General features: G+C 40.3%; 1 long non-coding RNA gene across 2 annotated transcripts; it reads left to right on the forward strand.

Moving 5' to 3' along the window:
- The first annotated feature begins 11104 nt into the window (after window positions 1–11104).
- LOC135502985 (uncharacterized) lies at window positions 11105–14185 on the forward strand. 2 transcript variants are annotated; one of them, XR_010449844.1, is made up of 5 exons: window positions 11105–11161; window positions 11916–11976; window positions 12328–12403; window positions 12611–12681; window positions 12902–14185. It is a non-coding gene; the product is annotated as an uncharacterized LOC135502985 (long non-coding RNA). The 2 variants fall into 2 exon arrangements; XR_010449843.1 differs by lacking the exon at window positions 12902–14185 and having other exon boundaries at window positions 12611–12894.
- Window positions 14186–14342: the final 157 nt, after the last annotated feature.

The following is a 14342-nucleotide window of genomic DNA, read 5'->3' on the forward strand; positions in this document are numbered from 1 at the left end:
CAGGTTTATAATAGGACTCGCCGCCTGCAGCTAACATTAACAAGGTCGATACTTATCACTGCGGACTACCGGACGATGGTAATGGCAATTACCCTCGTCAAAATGGCCGACCGGATCCCGCCGCTTTGGTAAGTTTCCCCCGATTTTCTCCCATTTAGAGTTCTTCAAATGACTTCAAAAGTAGTCAGTATGTGCAAAAAAAGTGCGCTTAACATAACGAATGCGCTGCCTTTGCGTAATTTTTCATACACGCCAAGAAAATAGCCTGTAAATTTCGAGTCCAAGACAAGGGTATTACTCATCGTCTTTCATCAACATCGAATTCAGTTACTTTCGTCTCGGACTCGAACTTTACAGGTTATTTTCTTGGCGTTAAAAAATTCCGCAAATGCAGCGCATTCAATGTCAAGCACAATTTGTTATGTCAAGCACACAAGTTGGCCGCCTCTTGATGACCTCAGTTAGCCAATCACAGCCACTGTTTACACAACAACACTACGTGGCGTCATCTCGCAAACACTGCCGACTGGTCTAATGGTATTCATACCAGCTGTTCAAATATTTCTGTTCATTACCCATGCAAAAGAAAGTCCAGTAAACCGACACGTTGGAATTGATGACATTGTGGAGTAGTTTATTTATTTTCAAATAAGGGCCGAAATGTTCATTTTCCGGTCTGGTCGTGACGATCTCTAAATGATTTGGCGTTTCCTGCTTGGTTGGTTATGACAAGTCAGGGTCTCCCTGTTCAACGACGCTTGCGCGGCGGTTGGCTACTGATAAAAGGGATTACTCCCAAGGCGGACACTCTAATACTGACCTCGGTCCTAAAATTCATTACAATTAACACTCCCAATTCCGTGAAATTCAAAATTTCCAAAAACTCTTCTAAAATCCTGAATCATAATCTTAACTAGAAAACAACGTAAGTTTTGAGTACACGGTCCATTATTTTCAAGCGTGTACCTTCACTAAAATTTCTCATGAAATACTCATATTTATTCATACAATTTACGGACTCCTCGATTTCTTCGATTTTCCACGATTTTTCCTCTGCCTGGACGTGACCTTTTGTGGCCTTCTGTCGGCACACTGCAGGTCAAGATCTACGCCCTCTCGGAAAGGCCAACATCAACAAAGGCTCGGTGTCTCTGGAAGATCTGACTTAATGATTTCCTGTTGGGTCTTCCAAGATATCAGCGCTTGGTGACACTTCATCTTCAAGATACCCATTTTGGACGAACCTAGGGAATCACTCTTCCCACAACACAGCAAAGACAGATGATTTGTCTTTCCATTACAACACTAAATGCCATTGTGCTCAGTCCGGCCTTTTGTTGAAGGAACCAGGTACATTTTCAATGCCAACGAAAATGCACTGGCTTTGTGAAATATTTGAAGGGGGGATGAAGACCCTCTCAATGATACGAGGAACATTTCAAACTGCTTGATTGGACTTCCACTTAGTTCCAGGGGTTGCCTCATTCTAAATTCATGTGTGCAATCTAAACATGATAAGTTTTCCAAGCTGCGCGTTTTGTTAAGTTGACCAGATTTAATCGGAAAGAGCGAAGTCGGCCATTTTGGGAATGTCGTAAAAAGGTGACCTTGACGGCTTTTATGCTCTGCAACCTTAACTCTATTAGCAGCTCCCCATTTTATCCCAGAGTACTGAGACTGGTGGAAATCGACGGTATTCACCTAATGCAACCCACATCTCCCGTCTTCTTGCTTTAAGATAAAATGTGGGTTTCTCCATACAAATCACCACGAACAGGGGTTAACAATTGAGAAAATGTTTTCAATCAACGAAACAGAAAAGAAAATACTGCTATTATAGCATAAGCGGAGTCTCCTTTTTTCTTGAATATTCGGCTTTTGGTGATGAGAGACTATTAATCAATTAGCAACGTATATGATTACTGCGATGTTTTTACTGCACTTACTTAATTATTGATATGAATGAGGCTCAGATTGTGCACATGCAAAGCGCATGACCGTTTTACTGTGACAAATTATTAGCCTGAACTTGTGTTTGTACTGTGCTCAGGGTTGACACGGTTGTTAAAAAGGCTGAGTTTGTGGACTGTTTCGTCAAGAATAATTAGAAAAGTAAGGGATACATTTCAACGGAAAAAAGCACTACTCCTGATTACTAATGAGGTCATTAGAAATTAGGGAAGTTGTCCTTGGGCATGTTGGGGTATTGTATAGTATCATATGACACATTTTCAATGTGATAATCCCTTACGGCTAAATTAACGGCCGCTCTTACTCTCTAGTGCTAGCGCTGAAACAAAACGATCAAACAAAAATAATAGCAATATATTGGCGACGCAGATTGATGACGGCGTGATATCTGTTCCACTCACGCGCATAAAAGTCCGTCAAAATTACCAACTATATTGTTTATACGGTAACACTCCTAAATCATCCTGTAAATACTTCATGCCGTGTCTCGATCCATTGCCTTCTTTTATACTTAAACAATCGATACAGCATCACTTTTTACACTTTATTGTGGCAATAACGATCTTCCATGTTTTCTGACGAATTGATATCAATAGCAGGACACCAACTAACAACGGGGGATTCTGCCATCACGCTGCATTGGAAAAAAACGGCATACGAGAAGCTTCGAATGACGAAATCCAGAGTATGTCAATGTGTATTATCGAGGATGGTTTTTCAAAGGTTCTTTGATTGCCTCTGCTGCTAAGTATGAACACCGATTTAGTACGTGTCGTGTGAATGGATTCGCACATATGACTTCATGATGACACCACAGGCAATCATACTTTAGTACTTCGTCGTTCGTATGGGTTGCAAAACCTGCCTAGTATTAAGATAGGTTCCGGTTTATTTGTAGAGCTTCGAGTTGAAAGTTATTGAATCTTCGTTAGGTGGCGCTGGAATGTCATCATCAAAGAACAGAAATCTGTACAAAATAGTTAGTTAAAGGTTTCATTTAGGTATGAAAAACATTGATCGATAGAAAATCGTTTCCGTCAAGAAGATATAACGACCAATGGAAATTCGAGTTTGGATATCGTTGAGACAATGTTCATGAAATTCCGAGAATTAAAGCTAGCGACGCCCTGATAAGGCACAATTGCTTTGAGGTTAGAATTTTAGCCAGTGCAGGGTATTGTCTCAGGGGTTTGTATGCAGCGACGGAGAAGTGAACGTTAACCTCTGATTTCCTCAGGATGCCTGATGCCGTTCCCATTCTTGCCGTTATGATACAACCTTGGCGTTATGTCCAGAGCGTTCAGTCCTTATTCTACAATTCAACTTAAACTAGTAGGACACGCAAAAATCAGCTTCATAGATGTAAAGTCGTGATCAGAATGCGTATTCTATCATGACGCAATTTGTGACTCAATTTCAGCCGTTCTTTGTGATACTCTCGAAAGGCTACGGTGATACCCTTGCAAGGCTACGAACTTTGCTTGAACGAAGTAGTGTACGCATAGTGCTTCACTTAATAGTTCATTTTGCTGGATCTGGCCTCGGACCTATGTTTGGTAGGTTGGTTTTCAGATCGTTATTGCAGCCCAACGGCGCCTGGTTGTGCACATCATTAGTTACTCTACGAATGTTGAAGGACATCATCAGCGTTAACGATCCATTTTTAGGCGTTTGCAACTGGTAGTGTTTCAAGACAAATTGGTGTTTGCTTTCTTGGGGTTTTTTTCGGGGAGGGGGAGAGGGAGTTCCTCATCAATGTATCCCAAAGGAAGATGCTCCGGGACTTCACAACACGCTATAATATGTAGGCTATGATTGCAAGACTGTTTTTTTTCTATAGTGCCGAAGGATCGAGGCCGTGTACGAATTTCAGCGTTCACGAACAAATGGACACCTATAGTACTAGGAGCCTCGGTTTACATAAGTCTCATTCAAAGGACTGTGGAGAGGCAGGAATGCTGGTTTTCTTGAAAGCCACGTCGTTTCATGGGAATGAGGTCATGATTCGCCCTTGGTGATTCCGTGCTTTTCCTTCTCAGCTTTTAAGTACTAGGATGTGTTCTGCTCATTCGGAAGTCGCACCTGGGTGTGCCATTACTCTTCTTTCAGTTATTGCCAAAAAAATTATAATATCCGAATTCACACGATATGTTTATGCAAGAAGTCCTTAGACCAATCTTAGACAAGAATATTGCCAGAAGTTCGACTCCGAATTTATCAATAAAAGAAAATGGCTTCAACTGCGTTTGTACGAGTAAATGTTTTCGTGCTGACATACAGCAGATACGTTGATGACCCTAAATCCGGAATCCAGCGGGCTGACTCTGTCCTTCAGTGCGGGTTAACATGCGCGATTACTCAGGAGTGTCAGGCATTCTCCATCATAGGTGATGTCTGTTTCTGGGTTTTCCCATCGAACAAAGCAACATGGAATTGTAGCCGGAGGAAAACTGGTGTAAAATACCGGTATTGGGCAATACAGGTGATACCGCTTTCTCGTTTTAGTACATGTATATCTAAATTTACAAATTTGGCTTCTAGATTTTCAGAACCAAAGTATAATGTATAGCAATGATTTTTTATTCGGGCTCTAGCATTGATTTCATTCTGGTAATTGTTCTATAACATTTCGCATCATCGGTGAATAGACCAGACTCAGTCCGATTGCTTACAACAGACGGCAAAGCATTTATATACAAATTAAATAACAGTGGGCCCAAAATGGAATCCTGGGTCACCCCAGAAATAACAGGCACAAGAGAAGATTCTGCTCCATCGATGATCACTCTTTGCTGTCGGCCCTCCAAATAGGACCTGAACCACTCTAAAAGTTGACCGTGAAAACTGAATGATACACACGAGGGACTTCTCACCAACTCAGTTGGAATTTTAAGTCATAACAGGTATCCAGACCAGGTAACTGATACTTTGCCCGATTGGTTGGAGTTGCTGGCTGCACTACCGACTTGTTCTATTTCTCGACGACATCTTTTGTTTATATAAGGATTTTTTTGTTTATATAAGGAGTGTGGGGGAGAAATTTCCCCGTGTGATTCAGTCAACAACATAGTTGGGCAATATTTTGACTCTTTTGGCCTAAATAGTGCAGGACCTAAATATTGCTGGGATTATGTCTTTCGTGTGAGTGGGTGAACGACTCTCAACTTCCAGTCACCTGTGCACCTGTTCTTAATTTTAAAACCAACTAAGTTGGTGAGAGGTCCCTCGTGTGTAACGGGCTTAACTTGTGACATGATAGGTTGTGCGGCACGGAATCAAACGCCTTGGAGAAGTCTAGGTACAGGACGTCAACCTGTACAGCACCGTCCAGAACCCTATCTATTTTGTTAAGTACTTCAGTCAGCTGTGTACCGGTTGAACGGCCCTTACAAAAACCATGTTGGGCTGGATTCAACAAAGGCTTAAAAAAGGGTATATACTATTATTGAGACACCTCTCCATCACCTCACACTGAGGACAGACTACCAACTATTGCTCACCAAGATCAAAAACAGATGTAGGGTCACCTGGCAAGTCACTCTTGCTGGCCTCAACAACTGTGCGTTCACACCAATGTCAGGCCCAGACAGTTTTAGCTACCTGTACCTGTCTGTGACGTCACTGGAGGGAAACATTTTCCCAACTGGTACATTGCATAATCATCATGATCACCTGATGCACAGCTTTGCTTACTTATGAGACCCATTGCTGTCATTGCTCCTGATTAATCAGGTATATACCTGTAGTTTTATAGGCCCATGGACATTCTCAAAACAGCCAACCATCTTCAAAGTACGGGCTTACATGTCAAAAACATATAATCGGAACTCCACCTTGAAATGTAGACTCAAATAGCTAAAAAAGCTAGTGCCTAGTAACATGAATTCATTTTTTCTTGGTGCAAAGGGCTTGAAAGAGTTAAAAACAAAACCTCTCGTTTACATTTTCCCTGCTCGAAACAGTTGGTGAACCATTCACAAACGACAATTCTACCTGAAGTAGCCCCCCTGTGGTGGCAATCTTGGCGAAAATATAGAACTCCCCACCAACTCACCAAGATTGGGTGAGAGTATCTAATTTTATTTGCCAAGTGAATTGCCGGACCGTTCACATATGACAAGACATCTGCAGTCAATTGAATTAATCACCATTGGCCAATTTTTCTTGGTAGTCTGTCCTCGACTTTAGACACAGCAGAGAGAGGAGAGAGATTCCACGATAGTTCTTAACCGACTCCCTGTCCTCTCTTTCTTGAAAACCGGAATAACATTAGTAGTTTTCCACTCGGATGATACGAAACAATGTTGCAAGGACATATTTAAAACAAAACGAAGTGATTCGCTCAAAACATCAGAGAAAGACTTCAAGACGCGAGGTGAAATGTTATCAGGGCAACAAGCTTTTGTGGCATCTAGTTTACCTAGTACCGTTTCTACGTCTTTGCATGAAAATTGAATACAACCCAGAATAATAATAATAATGGTAGAAGGCAGTAACTCCACTTTTCATAGTTTTGAGAAAAACAACAATTTGTGATCAACCTTATGCCTCAAACATGAGGAATCTTATCAAAATACTTACAATTTGATATTTGTCTTTTCATCTTCCAAATATCAAAAGTACTGTGATTTAGGTCAAAAGGTCAAAGTTCAAGGTCAAAGTGGAGTTACTGCCTTCTTCCATTGTAAACCACCGCCACTATTTTTGGTTGTACAATCATCAAAGGCAGTAACTCCAATGCGTTTTTGACTGTAACAGGGAAGTGGGAGAACAGTGGCTGTCAAGGATCAAGGGCACCCAGTCAATGAATTATCAGGGGCGGGGTACACTGGGGTGGGGTGTGGGGGTCAGTGCACAGCTTTCCAGGCAATGGATTTGAACTTCTTTTTTTTCCGGTGCCAAGTTTCATCATGAGAAACATTCAGCTCCACCGATCAAGAGTTAGATCAAAGTGGGACAACGCTTGAAAAGGGTCAATAATTTGCTGGGGAGATAGAGGTGGGGGCGGAGCCATACTTAGAGCAACTGATACTGTAGAATGATCTCTGTCTCAACCTTCCAACACGGTTTGACCCTGGTTTACTAGGCTTGTTAAAATCAGATCAGAAAGTTACTGGGTGGTGATTTTGGAAGTCTCATGAAAGTCTCTGCCCTTCTTTGAGTTCCGCCAAGCCTTTGAGTGACAAGGCACACTACAGGAAGTTTCAAGACAGAGGGGATAAATTGTGATTCAACATCTCCTTGATATATTCATCTAATTCAATTCATTCTATTCAATTCATTTAATAAGACATAACATTTAAAACATTTATTCTAAAATACCTTGGTACCGTAAAGTCAACTTTTAAATGGAAAATGCATAAGCCTCGTTCTGAGAGTGGAGTGTTTTGGACACGCAACCAAGATGCTCTACCAAAGTTCCCTCGGGTTGCACTAAAATGTGGAACCATGCACACAGCTCACTTCAGAAGTTTGAGGCTCTCAAAACACTGCTTCAAACACAAATCAGCCAAGGAAGCATCAACCACCCTAAGTTTTTTAATGAGCTCTACACATATTTGCTGAGAAAAACGCTCCAAATAGCCCATTTGCGCGGATTTTAGCGTCACTTGAGCGAGCCGATCCGGACTTCCTATACGCGCTGCCGTAACATAATGTAAACAACGGCGCTACCGGCGCTCCGGGCAGGCGATGGATGGAATTTGCCAAATTCGCACATATTCAAGTTATTTCGTGGCCTATCTTTTTAAGTTTGAGGTATTTTAGAATAGAAATTCTCGGGTGGAGCTAAAATTTCGTCCAAACCCTCGCCTGTCGGCTCGGGTTTGGACTGTATTTTAGCTCCACCCTCGAGTGTCTTGGTAACTCAACCAAGGTCCTCCGCCTCGGGTTCAATTCCTTAAACAAAAAACATGGAATAAAACAGAAAACTTTCGATAAAAAGATGAACTTAACAAAGTAGTCAATAATTGGTTGATCTCAAATTCTCTCCTGGATAGGCCAGCTTGTATGGACAATCCCTAAAATGTAGTCTTCAATCAAGACCATAAAAAGAAGTGAAATTCCAATTTTATTAAACCTAGCCGAAATTGGATTTCACTTCTGCTTGAGGTTGTTAGGCCCTAATCAAAGTCTATGATTCAGCAAAACAATTAGCCACCTGAAAGCAAAAACACTCAATACAGGACCTGCCTTTTGTACTCCTGACTATCTCACTATGCATTCAATAACACATAAAGCCATGTTCTCAGCATGTAAAAAAACAGCAGGATGGAACAACTAAAATGCAATGATAATGCTTGATCAAGCAAAAGGACTTGACTGATGATCTACCATACAAGAAACACATGAGTCATGGGGCTATTGCACATTATTCAGTAAGTCAGCACTTTTATTGCAGGTGGGGAGATCCTCCCAGTACTTGCGCCTGTTCGGTGGCAACTTCCTCACAAGTTTCTCAATGATGTTTTTCTTCTTCGTGGGATTGACTCCACGGGGGATTAAAAAAAACAATGGTAGAAGGCAGTAACTCCACATTGGACATGGAGTTACTGCCTTTTACCATTGCAATTGGAGTTACTGCCTTTTACCATTGTATTAGTGTCTGGAGGTCGGAGTTACTTCTCACCCCCATGCTGAAATCTCAGAAAATATTGCTTCTACAGGGATAACAACCATTTCAGAAGATAAAGCACCAGCAGTAGTTCCAGAAATGCCCAAAAGGTGGATTTGACCAAAATATGGAGTTACTGCCTTCTACCATTGCAGGGCTGAGATGTTGACTCTCGAACTGTTTGATATCAGGATACACAACCGCACCGAGTGCGCGAACGAGGAGTAGATGTATTGGTTAAATAACTTAGCCTTAGAATCTGTTGCGCACTGCCTATCCAACTTCACAGTAGGAGGAACCGAGTTACACTTAGTCTTTACATGATAAATGACCACCACTTTTTAGGTTTGGAACTCATTTCTTGACCAAATGAGGGAACATGTAATTTGTATTTGTCGCGAGTCAATTTTTAAAATTAATTTCTAAGTTTTTTTAACTTTATCCAGGACGATTGCCTATTGTAGCGTTTGCTTTTCGGCGTGCAGTTCTTACTTGATTGGATAGATGCTTGACTTCAGCCCTCGTTCAGGTTATACCACTCATTGACTTTGTCAATATCCGACACAGATTGCCTTTCACAAAGCGCGCGGCCTAACGTAATCCATTCACATCGGCTGAATCGAAGTCGTATACCACACGCGACACTCCGCGGTTCCGTACAGGATTAATTGATATGTCGGACACAATAGGGAAAAGGTCCGAGTCGAACATGTGAGGCCAAATCTCCGTGCGAAAACAAGATTCCATAAAGGTAGTTAATACCAGATCGAGTGTATTTCCTTTCTTATGGGTTGCACCATGTACCATTTGAACCAAAAAGAAGTCGTTGATCATGTTACAGACATTTTGGGTCTCCCAGCTCCGGGTGCTGATATAGTATCCCAGTCTATTTCTGGAAAATTGAAATCACCGGAAATGAATACACGAGTGAAGTTGCCATCACAAAAATTTAGCACAGAAAGCATCTATACATGTAGCATGTTTCTTAACCAGGATGAATTCCTAACCACCAAATATCTATACGGTGAGCACAATGACCCTTGGCCGTTTCATTTGAAATTTTGGAATAAAAAAGCCACAATAAGTCTTGAAGTTTCGTGGATGAGGGAATTCACCACATTCAGATTGCATAATTCAAGCAGGAACGGAACGACGTAGATATAAATAGTTCCGATCATGCGCAAGGAGGTTGGCATTTCCAAAGTTGACTCCGATTTGACCCGAGTTAGCTCTCCATGCGTCGATCCTTTCCATGTGGAACGATACACATATAAGGCGCTTCCTGGAGCCATGGATTTACCCTGTGACGTCTTGGTGTAGATATTGATTTTTCTGACGTCACACTTGTTTACGCCGCTAATGCGATTTTGGTCTCACTAGCCGGTGCGGAGGCCTACCTGCCTCCAAATATGACGCACGTCATTTCATGCATACCCCTGTTCCAGCGGCTGTAGACCATGCAGTATCTCACTCTCACAAAAACCATACCATTTCTGAATAGCTTGTCACTTGTAGAATACATTTGGCAAAGTTTCAATGTCATCTCGACATACAGTTATGCATTGACTGATGCAGCACAATGCATGAGACACCCTGTATGTCAGCGCAAATTTGAAATATTATTCACAATGTGATCTTATTTCTGTTCCTGAAAAGTTGTTTTCAGTGTATTTTCTCCTTGAAATCGATCACTTCAGGTACTATTACTGTGCATACCTAGCTAAATTAGTGTCTAGTTTCGTCTCTGATGACATTTATTTCGTAAAAATCGCTGTTTTTTTCTAAAAAGGTGTTTTTGTGGTCATTTTGGCTGTTTATTTCGAGGGTACGGTAGGAGGTCATCGTTCACTCGATAACTCTTTTTAAAATGAAATAAAAGCGTTTTAAGATACATGATATGAATTGATATTAATATTCGTTAAGTGGGATTGTCGGTGGACGTTCATTGTTGAACAGTTGTGCTGGAATTACGAAAATATATCGATATCGTTGAGAGTTCATTCATTAGGGGCCTGCTCTCAATTTTCCTTAATGCCTCTAGCACTGGGCAATTGCCACCATCTTGAAAAGCAGTGCCGCGGATGGCTATCGCATCGCCACTACGCATGAGAACACGATGGCTGCCCTGCGCTGCATTGAGAGTTCGTAATAAATTCACATAAAAACACACCAGAAGATCTCCGATTTTATTTACAAAGATCATATTTTGTTATTTATTGATAAAACAAGCCATTTTACCACAGCAGGTGACACATATTAGGCCTGAATAAGACTTTAGAATTTGAAGTGGTGGTGACGATGCCGATATCCAAGATGGCGGAATTATACCAGTGGTCAAATCTCATCTAGTTTGGGTAATTGCATCATTATTTCTTTTTGTGATTGGTGATTTGTAAAATTGAGAATGATTGAAAAATCAGTATTTTTTCACCCAAAGGCATGAGTGAACATTTGATAAGTTTATTGTGATTTAATTGGTAATTTGGTCGACATTTTGACAATTATATTTAGCAATATTTCGATAAATGCGGACCTGCTTCTTCCTCTTTTCGCAGTAACGGTGTTTCGATAACTCAGGTCAGTTTCACGGCAAAAATAAGTGGTAGTTTTGAAATTCGAATGTGCATTTATTAATGTAACGATAAAGTACATTTCCGAGAATAATTAGTGAAGGCAAAAATAAGTGGTAGTTTGAAATTCGAATGTGCATTTATTAATGTAACGATAAAGTACATTTCCGAGAATAATTAGTGAAAGTTTCAGTAGGTGTCGATTTTTGTAAAGTAGTGTATAGGCGATGGATTGGCTCAGCCATGTGCTCGTCGTGTCAGCGGGGCGCAAGCCGTCATGGGATGGGGGATGTACACTAGAATGCACGTGATTGATGGTTGAACATTCACTCTCGTTGACAGTGTATTATTGAAATATTTGATTGTGATGATGGTGTATTGTACTAGGCCTTGCATGCTCCCAACGTGTGGCATATTTCACATTGATACTACCAGTATCAATTACAAAAAAATAGATTGTGAGTAACAATACTGATAGGCCTACAAACAATGCTACATGTCATGAGGGTGGGAACGGGGAAGGGGGTAACTGTTTCGACGTCCCGTTAGGAAAAAAGGCTTATCCCGTTTCCCAATACGCAATTTTAGCCGAATCGTGACGCAAAACACGGCTTGTCTCGAATCCCGCTAAAATAAGGGTGTCTATCGTATCCCGAATCCCGACAGTTATTTTCGGCCCATCCCAGTGTCCCAAAAATACCCGTTCTCCCCCTCATACATAGTAGACCATATTGTCACATTGATGTTTTCTTTCATTACAGTTAGACTTCGAGATCTACATTTTCGACAAAGGCCTGGTGTAATATTACATACTTGATGAAGGTAATATCAATTTCTTCAAATTTGAAGCATGACGTTAATGGGGTACCAGCACAACTTCATTGACTGCTACGTGGCGCTGGTGGTAACTAAGGTATTGCATCGCTCATATCACTTGAAAAAAACATTTACCCTAGTTACGACCAAAGCTGCTTAGCAGAGGGCGATACCTCATCAGGAGCGCCACAATCATATCATTGGTGTGAAAGCATTTGTATGAAGTTTTTCAGTTCTCAATGTGTTCAAAACCTTAATTGTGAAATTGTGCACTTCGAATTCAAATTTACGTCACTACGTTAGTTTGACATCCATTGATGTCACGGTAATTTCACTGTTATGCTGTGCTGCTTTCAGGTTTAATGACACGAATGAGTACAAGTACATTACATTTTTCGACGAAGGCCTTCTGTAATTTCATACACTTCTTACGGTTAGTATTGATTCATAATTTCGAGTAAAAAAGTTAATTTTGAAAGTGAAAAATATGTTGCAATACAATAGACCTGCAAATACCATATACGCAAGTTTTGAACAAATATCACACATATTCCCCAGTTGACTTGTGATGATATTGATAATGGTGGTGGTGGTGTTATCATGTACATGGCTTCTAACGTAGTAAATGTTTTCTTTTCAGCAACATTCAATAGATTTATTTACTGTATTATCATTTCGACCAAGGCGAATTCGACACTTCAGTTACACAAGGTTAGTAACTTTTGTTCACAAAATCCAAATGGAGGCAAATACAGAACAATCAAACTTAGTCATTCCAGTCAGTTACTGAAGCACAGTGAAAACTGTCGGGAGCAATGCAACTGATGGCATGTCAAACTTCCAGTGACTGTCCCTGTCCATATATTTCAGGACAGTACAAATCTTTTAATCATTTTGTTTATGCAATGTACGTTATTATGTATCATTTCAGCACAATCAAACTTAGTCATTCCAGTCAGTTACTGAAGCACAGCGAAAACTGTCTGAATTAGTGCTGCTGATGGCATGTAATTACTCTACTACCACTACCAGTGACAGTCAATGTCCATATATTTTCAAGTGTGCGAAATTAGTACTCGTCTACTTCTTAGTGTTATTTGAATGCAATGTATGTCATAAAAATATTTTTTCAACACTATATCAACATTCTCATTCCTGTCAGTTTCTGAAAATCAGCTAAAGCAATCGCTACCAATGCAGCTGATAACAGCAATTCTTTTTGTTCCCAATGCCCATCCATGACAATATATTTCACGCATGTGACAATCATGTAATCATCCTGTTTTTTGTGTTCTATTCATGCAATAAATAAATTCAGTATTTTCAAATCATTGGTGCTACAAAACTATTCTCATTTCTATTATTCATATTTTATAAAATGCTGTCATGTCAAATTTTGTGTCCTATAAATCATTATGAAGTCGGCATTTTATATACAACTTTTGTACTCCTCCTAAATAAACATACAAATCTTGTTTTATGTAAACTTTGTATATGTGACCCGTCACAGCAAAACCAGGCGCATGTCGCTCTGAGCTTGGCAGGTTGAGACGGACTGTTCTAATCTTTCATTAGCGACACCATTTCTTACCCGAGTGCCTCCTTCATTCATACATCTTGTACTTTAACTCAAGATACCCATCTTTGAATATTTTTAGTATACCAAGTACTACAATGTCAATGTATTGAAGTCATGTTCTTGTAGTGTTATTGGCTTTCTATTATCTTGTCAAAATACCACTTGGTTCTCGCAAAATCTCAATAAAAACAAATGCTATTGCATGTATTGCATATTCTAACAGCTATCCACTGTATCGATTTATCCATCATCTGTACTATTTGTCACAAAAATGTTATATTATGTAAATCATATTTCATTACATAATGCACACTGCCAATTACTGCTGAACCATTCATATGTCATTTAAATAAATAATTTTCAACTTTTTAAAACCGTCTTATAGTACTGTTCTTGTCACTTAGCTGAACCAATTGCTCTATAGCATGAAATTTCCAGAAATGCCCCAGGGACTGAAAAGTGCTGTTTTAACAGAGAGGTGTCCTAAACTGAGAAGTCGAGTTGAATGGAAACAACCAATTTGGAACCAAAAACTACTGTCCTTATTAAAGAGGTTGTCCTCAATAGAAAGGTGTCCACAAAAAGTAGGTCCACTGTATATGAAAGTACAAACCCTGGTACATGTAGTGACATCATCTCCTCCTCGATGTGGACACCTGCAAATGCAGCGACAATGTCACATCAGTTATTTAATTAATCGTCCTTTGTGCAGATGGCACCACCCATCAAGCATGTTGGTGACGAACAGTGTCGCAGCATTTCGTCACCGAGCTCACACGAAAATGCACTGTCA

Source organism: Lineus longissimus, chromosome 19, assembly GCF_910592395.1.
Source record: "Lineus longissimus chromosome 19, tnLinLong1.2, whole genome shotgun sequence".
In the NCBI taxonomy this organism is placed as follows: Eukaryota; Metazoa; Nemertea; class Pilidiophora; order Heteronemertea; family Lineidae; genus Lineus; species Lineus longissimus.